The sequence below is a fragment of the Vombatus ursinus genome, unplaced genomic scaffold (assembly GCF_900497805.2).
Source record: "Vombatus ursinus unplaced genomic scaffold, bare-nosed wombat genome assembly UNPS02014867.1, whole genome shotgun sequence".
Lineage (NCBI taxonomy): Eukaryota > Metazoa > Chordata > Mammalia > Diprotodontia > Vombatidae > Vombatus > Vombatus ursinus.
Window position 1 is genome coordinate 1471211 of NW_020954645.1, and position 14325 is coordinate 1485535.

Sequence of the window (14325 nt, forward strand, 5' to 3'; positions counted from 1 at the left end):
GAGGGAGAGAGGCAAGGGGTGAGTCACTTCCTGCACCCAGAAACTTGCACTCCCTGCCCCAGCCAGGTCTGAGCAGGTTGGGCAGGTAGGGACTCAGAAGGAAGCGAGGACACAGATGGGGCAGTCAGACTGGCTGGGTGAGGTTGAGCAACGGTGACTGAGCTGGGGAGGCCACAGGCAGCGGAGTGGGGAGCTAAGAGGGGGCACTGTGCCAGAGGCAGCATGGTCTGGCGTGGAAATTCCAGTTCTGCCATTCATTGAGTATTACTGGATGCTAGCATCTGAAATCTAGAACTGGAAGGGGTCCAGAGGCCACTCTAGCCCAGCCCTGTCTTGTTACAGATGAGGAAACTGAGGCCCAGGGAGGTTAAGTGACCCACCGAAGGAGGTAAACATCAGAGGCAGCATTGGAACTCAGGTTCTCTGACTCCAAAGCTTATTTTTTCTCCACTGTACCAAACTGCCTCCTTATAGAACCATGCACAAGACTCTTAACTTTTATGTGCCTCCATTTTCTAATCTGTGAAAAGGAGATGATATTTGGACTGCCTACCTTCTGGGGCTACTGGGATGAGAGCTCTTTATAAACCTTATGTCCCTATATAAATGTCAGTTGTTATTGTTATTATTATTATTAATCATTAGTGGAGGGAAACAGATAATATAAAACAAAAGATTATATAACAAGCAGCCACACATACAGTAAGCATTTATATAGTGCTTTAAGGTTTGCTAGGCATCTTACAAATATTATCTCACAACAATCCTGGGAAATAAATGCTATTATTACCCTCATTTTGTAAATGAGGAAACTGAGGCAGACAGAGGTTAAGTGCCTTGCCAAGGGTCACACAGCTAGTAAGTATCTAAGGCCAAATTTGAATTCAAGTCTTCCTGATTCCAAGTCCAATGCTCCACCTACTTTGACATGATGGAGGCCAGCCCTGAAAGGGCTCAGGTCTCCTATTCTAACAGGCAGTAAGTAATGTTTTGTGACACACTGATATGAGATCACAGAATCATGAGACATCAGAGCTAAAAGGGGCTTTTAGAGATCCCTAAGACCAAACCTTTCATCTTTAGGTATGGAACCATAATTTAATGGAAAGAATCACAGAGTCAAGACACCCAGACTAGAGTCTCAGCCCTACCATAATTCACTAGCTGGGTAACCCTGGGCAAGTTGTCTGGCCTCTCTGGTCCTGGGGGAATATTGAACTTTATACAGGCTGGAAGTGCTAGATAATAACAATAGGTAATTATTTATTATTAAGCCTTCCTTTTTTTCCATTTTGTGGCTTACAAAATATTTCCCTCCCAACGCTTCTGGGAGGCAAGGGGAAAGGAAGAGGGAAGAGGGAAAGGAATAAACATTTATCCATGCCAGGCATTGTGCTAAGTGCTTTACAAATATCATTCCATTTCATCCTCATAATTTTTACATGTATTTTATTTTTATATGTTTATCCCCATTTTACAAATGAGAAAAATAAGGCAGACTTCAAGAGGTTAAGTGACTTGCCAAGTAAATATCAGAGGCTGGATTTGAACTTGGGTCTTCCTAGGCTCTATCTATCTGCCTCCCCACTTAGCTTCCTCTGGCAGGCAGGGTTTTTTGTTGTTATTGTTGCTGAGTCATTTCAGTTGTGTCTGACTATCCATGACCCCATTTGGGGTTTTCTTGGCAAAGATACTGGAGTGTTTCCCATTTCCTACTCCAGCTCATTTTACAGATGAGGAAACTGAGGCAAACAGGGTGACACAGCTAGTAAGTGTCTGAGGCTGGATTTGAACTCAGGTCCTCCTGACTCCAGGGCCCTTGCTCTATCCCCTGTACCACCTAGCAGCCATAGGTAGTTTAAGGAGTGTTATTTTTTGTTAGGCCAGTGATTTCATCAGCGAAGGGAATTCCCTTCAGATAAGCACATCAGCAGCTCCAGCTTTAAGACTTAACAGTCTTAAAGACTTGCATTGAGGCACCGAGAGACAAAGTGTCTGGCGCAAGGTCATGGAGCTACTCTGGGTCAGTGGCAGGACTAAAACCCAGGCCTTCCAGATTCCAAAGTTCAAGTATCTCAGTTATCATATACCATATACTATATACAGTTATTGTATACCATCTCTTCTCATAGAGAAGGAAACTGAGTCTCAGAGAGGAGAAATGCTTTGCCCTCGATCACACAGTTCACTAAAGGCAGAGCCAAGACCAGAACCATCATCTCCCGCCCTCTTTTCAGTACAACAGGGAACTCCCAGCTTTACCCCCAAATCCTCGTCCTCCCATCGCATCTTCCCTATTACTGTAGAGGACAAAACCATCCTCCCAGGCCCCCAGGCTGCCAACCTAGGAGCCATCCTGGATGCCTTACTATCTCTCACCCCCTATTTCCAAGCTGTGACTAAGGCTTCTAGATTTCACTGTTGCAGCATCTCTTGAACACGCCACCTTCTCTTCTCTGACACTGAGACCACCCTGGTACAGGTCTTTATCGCCTCATGCCTTGATTACTGCATAGCCAGATGCTGGGGTCTGCCTGCCTCAAGTCTCTCCCCACTCCAATCCACCCTCCATTCAGTCACTAAAGTGATTTTCCTAAAGCACAGGGCTGAACCTGTTAGCCCCCTACTCAAAAAACTCCACATAGGGTATCATACCCTTACCTGCAGGTGCTCTGCCCAAAGGAATGTCAAGTTTGATTGCTGAATCCTTGCAAGATATCTTGAGGTTTACAGCTAGATTTTTTCATGAAGGACCATGCCTTAAACCCAAATCACTTGGGCTTTGATTGATTGGCCAATAATAAGTCCCAGGCCAATGCTCTTTTTGGCATTCAAACCCTTCCTACCTTTCCGGTCTCCCTGCACCTTACTCCCCACCACATACTCTTCAGTTCCGTGACACTGACCTCCTGGCTGTTCCATGAACGAGACACATCATCTCTTGGATCTAGGCATTTTCTCTGGTGTCCCCCCCATCCTGGAATGCTATCCCTCTTCATCTCCACCTATTAGCTTCCACAACAAGCCTTTCTCCAACCCTCTTAATTCTAGTGCCTTCCCTCTCTTATTTCCTATCTGCCCCATTTATAATTTGTACATATTTGTTTGCACTCCCTCCTTGGGGGCAGGGACTGTCTTTTGCCTCTTTTTGTACCCCTAGTCCCTTTTCCCAGGGCCTGGCACATAGTAGGCTCTTACTTAATGTTTATTGATTGACTGACTGACTTGTTCTCCCTTAGGTATAGTCTTTTCCCCTCTGGATCTAGCCCAACTGAGTCAATCTTTAACCAACAACAATAAAGCCCAACACACAGCAGGCTCTAAGACTACTATTCCATAGAATCCATTATTTCCCTCTACAACACAGACTGCAATCCATCCATGCCCACACAGAACCATAAAAGCATTCGGTGAATATGTGTGGATAGCAATGATGGGCTGCAGCCCAGTGTACTGGATCAGAAGTTAGGAGTCCCAACTATGGGCCTTCTCTCTTGGCCTCAACTGGACTTGATGATTTTTGAGGTCTTTCCTGGCTCTGAAAATTTATGGGTATCTGATCAAAGCCAAGTAATTTAAGGGCTAAAATTAAATTAAGGGTGCCTATCAACTGAGGAATGACTAAAGAGATGATGACATTATCACAAGGAATGATGAAAATGACAGATTCAGAGAAACCAAGGAAGTCAGACTGGAAATGATGAAGGAAATGAGTAAACCAGGAGAATAACCAGGGTTACAATGGAGTAAAGGAAGAAAACTCAGAAAGACTTAAGAATGCCAATCAAGGCAATGACTAATGGTGACTCCAGAAGACCAAGCAGGCCTCCCACCTCTCGTCTGAGAGCTACAGAATAAAACTTCTACCTGCAGACACAGCCAATGTGTGGGTTTGCTCTGGTCGACTGGACTCTTCCCCAACAAGGGAGGACTTATAGATGGGGGTAGGGGATTGTGGGGGAGAGTTGGTGAGGATGGCATAAGAAGAAAAGAGCATTAAAGAAACATTGAACAATCTACAGAAGAAACCAGAAGGAAGTTCAGAAATGGATCCAGAGAAGCAGAGAAATTGTATTACTATCATGTTAAATTTAATATTACTTTAAAAACCTTTACAAAGCAGTTCACTTTATATATACAGCACTCCTTTCCTGTTCTTTGGATATGGAAAGGTTCACATCTGTTAATCTTATTCATGTGCAAAATTTAAAAAAGAAAATAAAATTTTAAAAACAGGTAAGAAAATGTGTAAGTCACAGGGCCCCCTCATTTCAGTGAGGGTAGTCGGGTCCTGTAGGGATAGGGGGTTGGTTGTTGTCTTTTATGCTTGAAAAGGACCAAAATGACATCACTAGTCAAGATCTGACTGTGGCTGTGATGGGGATCACATCCCCATCAGCTGATCAGACAGGTTGGGCACAAATAGTCCATGTGAACATTTGGAGTGGAGATGTCTCCAGATTTGCACATCTTGCATGCTTTTAAACTACTGCAATTCCGCTTTGCTAATAGAGCACAGCACCTTCTTTAATGCCAAAGTACCACCATGCTGGGTGGTCCTTTGCTGGTATCTTCCATATCACACAATCAATTCCAAAGAACTTGAAGTTACAACCACTTCAACTGAATTGCAGAGGTGAACTTCAAACAAGTTTATCCCCTCACTGGGATAAAGCTCACCCTGTTCACCCAGAATCATAAAATTCTAGAATGTTAACTAGGCCTTAGGTCTTCTCAGTCAACTTTCCCCTTGGAAGAGTCCTTCCAGAATTGTCCCAAAGTTGGGGTCTGTCTCCTCTCAGACCAGATGCTCTTGGAGGAGAAGGGGCTGTGCTTTTTTGCTCATACCGGGGGCTCCCAGAGGTCAGCGATGGACTCCTACTGTGTTTTCCCAGATTTCCACGCATAAATATAGGTGTTTCGTTTTGCTTTTTAATTACCTTGAAGCTAAGAATCCTAGGGGTGGGGGAGCAGGAATGGATTCCTAGGGTTTATTCTTGTAGCTATTGACAAAGAAGGGGTAGGAGTGGGAGGAGGGGAGGAATGGAGTTTCACCAGTCTGGGGCCAAGCCCAGAGCACAGAAATTCCAAGCCCCACCTAGGCTGAAAGGGAGAGGCCAGCAGGAAGGGGAAGAGGGAGGAGTGTAGCCAAGTAGTCCTCAGGGACCAGGTACTAGGTCAAGACTAAACTACTTTCTTTCCTTCCCAGCTGACACCTGGGGGGTTGGTGAGAGAGGCCCCCATCCCCTCCTCCAAAGAGGCTCAGGCCAGTCTCAGCCTGGGAGAAGCTGGATTGTTGTGTTCCAAAAGCATTTCTCACCACCTTGGGAACAGTTCAAGGTCAGGGTAGGGAAATAAAAGCTGATGAGAGGGGTAGTGGCCAACAGCTGAGGTCAGAACTGCCCTTCCCTCAGTTCTGCCCAGAATCAGCATGCCCAGGGCATAGTACTTCAAAGCTCAGTGAAAGTAACAGCATTATGTCCGTGCTGAAGAGCGAATAGCACCTTAGGCTGCATTCTTGGGATCACAAGACTTAGAACTGGAGACGATGATGTTGTCCAGCCATGCACAACCATTTACAGATGAGGAACTGGACCCAAGGTGACTCAGCCAAGGTCACCTAGATTCTAAGAGGCAGAGTCATCATTCAAACCCAGGTCCTTCCTGATTTCAAATCCAGGGCTTTCCATTATCCTACACAGCACGGGATCAATGGTCTCACTGTTCAATGCCCTGGACAGAATATCTTGGTAATATTTGGTCCAGTTCTGGGAACCTCATTTTTAGGAAGGACATCAACAGACTGAAATGCACTGAGATGGGAGACACCAGGACAGAGAGAAGGAAGGGGAAGAAAGTGGGGGTGGGGAGATAAAGCATTTAAATAGAGCCTACTATGTGCCAAGCACTGTGCTGAGCACTTTACAAATATCTCATTTGATGCTCACAACTCTGTGAGGTAGGTGCTATTAACATTATCCCTGTTTTACAGTTGAGGAAACTGAGGCAGACAGAAGTGAAGTGACTTGCCCAGAGTCTAGTTAATATCTGAGGCTGAATTTGAACTCCAGACCCAGCCCTCTATCCACTGTGACACCAGCTGCCTTCTGTGGGTAGGGGGGCAGTTGCCAAGAAAGATTTCCTGTTGGTGAAATTTGAGCAGAGTCAAAAATGTGAGTTACTATTATCCAGGACTGGAGGGAAACCTTCATTTTGCAGATTGCGGGGGATGGACAAAGGATGAAGGGGACCCTTCTGCCGTTGGTACTGAGTTTAGCTCAGCCCTGCCTAAAGGCAGAGAAATGTATCCAGTGACCCTCCCAAGTGAGGGGTGGAGAGCAGGGTGGAAATGGTAGGGAGAGACACAGATGAAGAGTTTTACAACTGAGGTGAGTTTTGGGGGCAGCCTTTGACCCTCTGGGCTGGGGATGTGTGGGCATGGCTGCAGGGAGGGAGGTTGTCCTGGACAGGGACGGGCTCTTCCCTGTGAACATAAGGTAGAAGCATAGGCCCAGTGATTCACCTGGGCATGAAGAAACTGGCATGATTTCTCCCTGATGACACTGTCTCTCCCTCCCTCCCACCGCGACCTTGTTACTGGCATCAAGACCATAGATACCCCGACCTATGGAGGCAGCAGCCAGCATGGTGGAGTGGCCGAGGCCCTACGTGCCTGGATGCAGAGGCCCAGCTTCGCCACTAACTCATATGGCCTGGGTCCATTCAACACCCATCTCTGGCTTCTTTTTCTCTTTCACGATGTCCTCTGGCATTCTATGCCCCATGTTCCATGGTTCCTTCCACAGATGGTATGCTATGTTCCATGGTTTGTTCTAGCTTTAATGTTCTGTATTCTATTTTCTATGATCCATGTCAGTTTTGACATTCTATGTCCTAAGATGTCAATGGACAATGGACAAGTATAGAAACCCCTTGATAAGTATAAGGCATTCTACTAACGATAAAGGTTATTTTAATGAATGGTCTTGTTCTATGGTCCAGGATACCTAGGTTCTAAGTCTTGGCTTTGGCATTGGGTCACTCACTAACATAATCTTGGGCAAATCACTGCACCTGCATGGGCCTGTTTTGAGTTAGTGTGGCAAGGAGGAAAGTGGATGAGATGTGGAAGTCAGAAGAAAACTGGGTTTGAAACCTGCTTCTGACACTGCATGAACTTGGGAAAGTTACAACCTATTGACCCTCAGTTTCCTCATCTGTAAAATGGAGATACTAAGACCTGTAATATCTACCTTACCAGGTTTTGAGGATCAACTGATCAATGTCTATAAAACCCTTTGCAAACCTCAAAATACTACATGAAAATCTATTATTATTATTTTCCTATAGGTGAAGTGGTCATTTGTCCACTTCGCAGGAATAATGTGAAGACATTGTGGTTTCCAAAGCTTTTCACAAATATCCCATTATCCTTATAACAATCCTGGGAGGTACATGTTATTATTCTCATTTCATAAAGGAGGATATTAAGGCAGATGGGTTAAATGACTTGCTCCATGTCACACAGCTAGTAAGTGTCTGAGGCTGGATTTGAACTCAGGTCTTCCTGACTCCTGGCTCAGTACTCAATCCACTGGTTCACCTAGTTGCCTACTAGATCAGTGCTTGCCAAGGAACAAATAGAAGGGTGGGCTACTGTTGAATCCATTACTATTAGATCAGCCATAGTAGACTGGACATGGAGAAATTAGATGCTCAGGTTGAGCATCAACCCGAAGCACAGAATCTTAGAACATGGAAAAAGAGGGCTAGAAAGAGTTCTAGAACAAAGAATGTCAGAGCAAGAAAAGACTTTAAAGCATAGACTATGGGCCCAGCCACTGGGGTCATCTAGCTGCCTAATGTGCCTGGTACATAATATTTTCTTAGTAAATGTTCGTTGACTTAAGTTTCCTATCTCTTTGAGGACCTGGTCCAGAATCACCTGGCCAGGACAGGAAGGAAAGTGCTTACAGTCAAACCTCAATTCCACTTGAAGCAAACCCCCTCCCTCATTTTGTCTCCCTCGTGGTCATTTGCTTGACCTCTGACCTTTCTATGACCACAAGGAATGGGCTAGCTTGGTGTCTGTGGAGAAGGAAGCTAGGGCATATTTCCTACCCTAATGGCCCTTTCTCCAGGGGTCAGGGACTAGCCGGAGAAATCTGACTTCCTTGGAGTGGGAAGGATGGAAAGAGGTGACGGGTTCAGGAGTGGGAATTGGAAACAGCACAGGCCTGAAGATAAGTTTTAACACTGTGTGTCATTGGGCTAGCCATTTCTTCGAACCTCATTTTCCTCATCTGAGGAGGTTGGACTAGATATTCATTCTCTCAGGTTCTTTCAAGCTCTAAATTCTATGATCCTGTCACCTGACCACTCTGACCCTCAGTTTTTCTCTTCTAGAAATTGAAGGTAGTAATATATACACTACCTCCTTCTCAGGACTGTTGTGCGGAAGGCTTTCCACAAACCTTAAAGCATTACATGAGTTATTATTATATGACTGGGCAAAAGTCATGCTTCAGGGGGTGGGAGAGAGTGTGCTAAGGCCAGTTCTCAGTCTCTCCCCTGCGGCCCAGTCCCCAGTGACTGACAGAAATTGTTAATACCAAATGTAATATGGACTGCCACTCCCCTATGTGATTGTTGTAATGTCAGAATTTCAATAATGTCCTTACATTCCTACTCTTAAGATACTTACTCTTGATTAGGTTGAGCTGAAACACACCCTAGGTCCCCCCACCCAGGGATGTTGCCTTGTGGGGAGCCCAGCTCAAGCTGTATCTCAATTTCTTGTGTCCTTGCCCCCTTCCACTGGGATTCAAGGCAGAAAGGGCAAAACAGCCAGAATGAAGTAGCTTTTCTCGGCCAGATTGCCAAGGGCCACTGGGGTCTCATGACGAGGCCTCGCCACCTCATACTGCCTCTTCCCCCTCTTCTTCTAAAGATATAAGAAGTTTTTGCATGGGTCTTGGAGGTGGGAAATCCACTGGACATCTCCCAGGGTGGCACGTTTGCTACCCTGTTATCTCAACTAAAGACGCTTTATTCTTCGACTCATGGCTTTGATTTATTTCAGGATTTGACATTTCCCAGGGACCTGGTTTAACAAGGTGATGTAGATAGAGCTGAGAAGCAAAGGCAGGGACACAGAAATAACCAACAGAATCAAATAGAGCAATAGAGAGAAACTGAGACACTGAAAGGTAGGCAGAGTGGAACCAGGGAAAGAATTCGATGCAATTCAGTATTCATTGCCTTTAGTAAATACTTCCTATGGGCAAAGCCTGAAAAGAGGTGAAGAAAAGAATACAAAAACAGAGGACACATCCTTGCCCTCCAGGAGTTTACAATCCAGTAGGCTATCTAGGTAAGTGGTGCAATAGATGATAGAGTCCCACACTTTGAATCAGGAAGACTCATCTTCCAGAGTTCAAATCTGGACTCTGACATTTACTAGCTGTGTGACCCCGTGCAAGTCACTTAACCCTGTTTGCCTCAGTTTCCTCATCTGTAAAATAAACTGAAGAAGGAAATGACAAACCTCTATAGTATCTTTGCCACGAAAACCAGAAGATGGAAAAAACTGAACAACAAAGGAGAATGAATATACATGTAAACAGATGGTAATTACAAATTAGCCTTAGTTAAATATAGAAAAAAAGAGCTCAAAGAATCATTAAAATGTAAATTCCTTGAAGGCAAGAAGTTTTATCTTTGATCCCTAGCACTTAGCATGCAAATAGTAGGTAGTTAAGATTGAATTGATGGATTGAGAGGTGGAAGTGGGAGAGACTTTTGGAGTTGGGGGTAGAAAGAGAATCTTCCATCATTTTTGTTTCTCTTAGGCCCTTTCCATTTTCTATAGCCTCTGGCTGGGGTAATCTTACTAACTCCCATGGGTTCAATTATCATCTCTAAACAGATGATTCCTAGAATTCCGTTCCCTGCCCCATTCTCTCTCCAGAGCTCCAGTCCCACCTGCCTGTCTGAGATTTCAAACTCAAAATGTTCCAAACTAAATTCCTTACCTTTTCTCCTAACCTCACTCCTCTTCTTACCTACTTTATTTCTGTGGAAAGCACCACCATCCTTCCAATTATTTAACTTAATAATAATAATAGCTAACATTTACAGCATTATTGCATTTATATGGCACCTACTGCGTTAAAGTGCTTTGCAAAGATTATCTCATTTGATCCCCATAACAACCGTGGGAGGTAGGTGCTATCATTATCCCCATTTTATAGTTGAGGAAACTGAAGCAGAGTGACTTGCCCACGGTCACACAGCTAGGGAATTTCTGAGGCCGGATAGGAACTCAAGTCTTCCTTACTCCAGATCCAATGCTCTATCCACTGTACCACCTAGCTGCCCTAGTCGCCAGCCTCAGAATCCCCCTCTCCTCTCCTCTTCACTATTGATCATCAACCTTCCTTGCCCCCTCCCCCCATATACAATTCCCCATCAGTGTCCAAGTCTTGTTGATTCTACCAGCCCAGTAGCTACCCATACTCTTCAGCATTTATATGGCCACCACCCTTATCTCTTGACTATCGAAGCAGCCCTCCAATTCTCCTCTCCATCTCCAAACCATCCTCCACACAATGACCAAAATGGCGTCCCTTAAGCATATGTCTGATCACAGCACTCACTAGCTAAGTTGCTTAGGTGGCTGACTATTGACTCTAGAATCATGTACAAACTCCTCTCTATTCCATCTTAAAAGTCCTGACGGTCTGGCTCCAACTTCTCTCTTCAGACAGGTTTCCCTTCATCATGAACCGTACCTTTCAACCATACTGGCCTATAACGCTAGTCCCAGACACAGTGAAAAGGACTTGGCAACTAATGAGATACGAAGGGCGAGAAAGAAGAAAGAACGTAGGGTGACTCTGAAGGTCCAAACCTGAGTAACAAGGAAGCCAGTGGCCTGGACGCCCTGGTAAAAGTCTAACAAAATACTCTCTGGGGAAAATAATGCCTGCAGGGCATCCTTTTAAATTTAATCTGAATTGGCAACACTTTCTCCTCTTAAGCCTAGGCAATCAACAAAACAGTCAATCAAGCTCTGGTTTGTAGCATTTGTTGATTTCTTAGGTTTAAACTCTTACACTGAGCCTTTAATAATTGGCTCTGTCCACCTGGCTCCAATGCTCCTGTGGGTGGTGGTGGCCTCAATAGAATTAGGGAAATTGGGGGAAAGAGCATATTTAGGGGAGAAGATGAATTCTATTCTGGACATGGGACATTAGACTATGAACTCCTTAAGAGCAGGTATTCTCCTCCCCTCCCTTATTTGTAATCTCCATCATTTAACACAGTACTTGGCACATTGCTGTTGCAGTCCCTTTCAGTCAGGTCCAACTTTTTGTGACCCCATTTGGGGTTTTCTTGGCAATGATACTGGAGTGGTTTTTGCCATTTCCTTCCCCAGCTCATTTTACAGATGAGGAAATTGAGGTAAGCAGGGTTAAGTGACTTGCCCAGGGTCACACAGCTAGTAAGTATCTGGGGCCACATTCGAACTCAGGAAGATGAGTCTTTCCGCCTCCAAGCCCAGCATCCTATCCACCGCACTAACTGGGACATAGTGAGCACTTAATAAATGCTTAGTTGACTGACTGTGGAGTTTAAGGTGCTAGTAGTTTTCACTTTTTCTTTGTATCTCCAGCATTTAGCAGAATGCCTGACACAGTACTGATTGATTGACTGATGGAGACTCCAAGAGAAAATGTCAAGCTAATTATTTAAGAAGTAGGTCTGGAGCTCAGGGGAATGATTGAGTTTGAATACATTATTTTGTAAATCATTTGCAAAAAGATGTTATTTGAAGCTGTTGCCAACAGTATGGGGAAAGAAAAAAAAAGAGGTCTGAGGACAAAAACTTGAGGGACACTCATACTTAGGGGGCAAAAAAAAATGAGGAGTCAAAAAATAGGTAGTTAGGTGGTGCAGTGGAGAGAGTGAGTTTGAATCCTGCCTTAGACTTGCCACATACAAGCTGGGTAGCCCTGGGCAAGTCATTTAACCATAATCCTCAATTTCTTTATCTGTAAAATGGGGATGAGTACCCACCTACCAGGGTGGTTATGTGGATAAAATGAGGTAACATACATAAAGTGCTAGATTAACATTAGCTATTATTCTTAAAGGTATAGTGTCACTGTAGCCATGGGAATAAAGCATACCAAGAGGAAAATTATCAAGAGAGGCAGCCTGATGCAGTACTGCACCTGAGCCAGGGAGACCTGGATATGAACCGTGGAAACTATCTCTGACATCCTCTGATTTTTAGCTTCCCCATCTGCAAAATGGGGATAACACCTTATAATATTGGAGGGTTCTGTGAAGAAAGTGTTTTATAAAAACTTAACTATCTACATAAATGTGACGTTTTTATCATTAGAGCCAGAGCTTTGAATGCCCCAATGAAGAGTTTGTGTTTTATCCAAAAGGCAATAGAGAATTACGGAAGGTTTTTGAGCAGCGGAGTGATGATGTGGGGACCTCTGTGGAGGAGGCTGGACTGAAGGGGGATAGGGGAGAGAATGGATAAGGGCATAGAGAGGTTTGGACACCTGGAAGACGGGAGGTAAGGAAGCTCACTCAGATGGCTTGAATATTGTCAGTAAAATTGAAGACAAGGGCATAGGAAGGAGGGAAGGAGCATTGTTGGGGGCTTGAGCAGAGCATGAAAGATTTGCTACGCTGCTGGTGGGAAGCATAGGTCACGAGAGCCCCAATGAAGTTAGATAGCACAAATTTATAGTCATTCCTGTCAGCAGTTTCCTGACTTCCTCCAGCGGCTCGGGTAGGAGATGAGGGCTGGAATGGTCTTGGGTGGTGCAGAAGCCGAGAATCAGAAACGGGCGACAGAGGTACAGGACTCTTGGGGTGCGGATGGGGGATGAGCAGCGCAGCAGGAAGGAGGCTGCTCCCCAGATGTTTGTGCGAGCCAAACAGAACAGCCCAGGAGGAAGCCTGAGGGCAAGGTGACTTCAGGAAGCGCCTAGACTCCGCCCCGGTCCCGATCCACAACTCAGACCCTAGCAGCAGCACCCTACCTCTGCCAGCCCCATCCACAAGCGGTGCCCCAGGCATCACTCTCTCCCACTCTTGCGCCCACCTCTGCCACATTTGGCCCCTCGTAGCATCCTCCGCCCCCCCCCACCTGCCTCGATGTTCCCGGGCAACATCCCACCCCTACCTGCCCCATCCACGTTGTCCCCCCGACGGTCCTCCACTGCTCCTGTCCCTGATGCTGTTGTCTGGCAGAGCCCCACTTGTCCTCCTCATCTACGACCTGTCCCCCGACAGTGTCCCACCTGGCCTGCCCCTGCCTCACTGTCCCCCCTGGCATCGCGTCCCACGGCTCCGGCCCCAGTGGCTCTCAGATCCCTGGCAGCGACCTTCTCCTGCTCCTCTGCCATATCCATCATGCGTTCGCCTCCTTACCTGTGCGCTGAGATCTCTTAGGCGCCGCGCCCCAGCCCTCCAGCCTCCTTGGACAAGGCTGGGGACACTTGGCGTTCCTCTCTCTCAGTCTGGGGCCACCAGCCGCCAGGCCTGGGAGAGGAGGCCAGGGGGCCGGACCGAGCCTCCTTACGCCACCCTCTCTCCTCCCCGTGGCCGGGGGAGGAGCCCGCCCAGCCCCTCGGCACCCTCCCAGGAGCCGGGGAAAGCACCCAAAGGAAAACTGCTCCCCGCCCCGCCCCGCGAGCAGCCACAGTCTTATCTGCTGACTTGTCCTTCCCTCGATTTCACTTCAATTCTCTCTCCTCTGCCTCAGTTCCTCTATCCTTTCCCCTTTTCCTCCTTTCCCCGTCCTTTCTTTCTCTCGTTCCCTGCCCACACACCCATCCTGCCTTTTCTTCCCTCTCTGCCTCAGTCTCTCTGTGGGCGACCCTGTCTCCCTCTGCAGACTTCTCTCCCCTGAGTCTTCCTCTCCCGCGTCATTTCTCCCTTGTGCTCGCTCACCTTCCCCGACTGTCCCACTGGTCTCTGAACCTAGCTCCTCTGTCTCTCCCCCCTCCCCGCCCCTGCTGCTCTCCCCTCCTCTCTGTCTCCCTCCCCCACTCTCCCACCCTCCCTGCCTGTCTCCCTCACTCTGTCTTCCACCTATTTCTTTGGTCATTCCTCACACCCCTTCTCAGTCAGCTGCTTCCCCCTCACCTACAAACACCCCAACTCCTCCACAGTAGCCCAGGAGGCTGCCCTTCTAAGGCTCTGCCCCTAGTTCTCCCATCTGTGGTTACTAAATCTGCCACCTTGTTTGTAACTCACTCGCATATAACTTCTCTGCTGAATCCCACGGATTTC

The 14325-nt window shown here is 46.4% G+C and overlaps 1 protein-coding gene across 5 annotated transcripts in view; it reads right to left on the bottom strand.

Annotated features, from left to right (window-relative positions):
- ALS2CL (ALS2 C-terminal like) overlaps nucleotides 1-13562 on the bottom strand; it is a 68941-nt gene extending 55379 nt beyond the window's left edge. For all 5 annotated transcript variants that reach the window (XM_027842135.1, XM_027842136.1, XM_027842132.1 and 2 more), the window contains exon 1: nucleotides 13462-13562. The gene's annotated coding sequence lies outside the window, so the exon portion shown is untranslated. The remainder of the gene's footprint in view (nucleotides 1-13461) is intronic.
- Nucleotides 13563-14325: the final 763 nt, after the last annotated feature.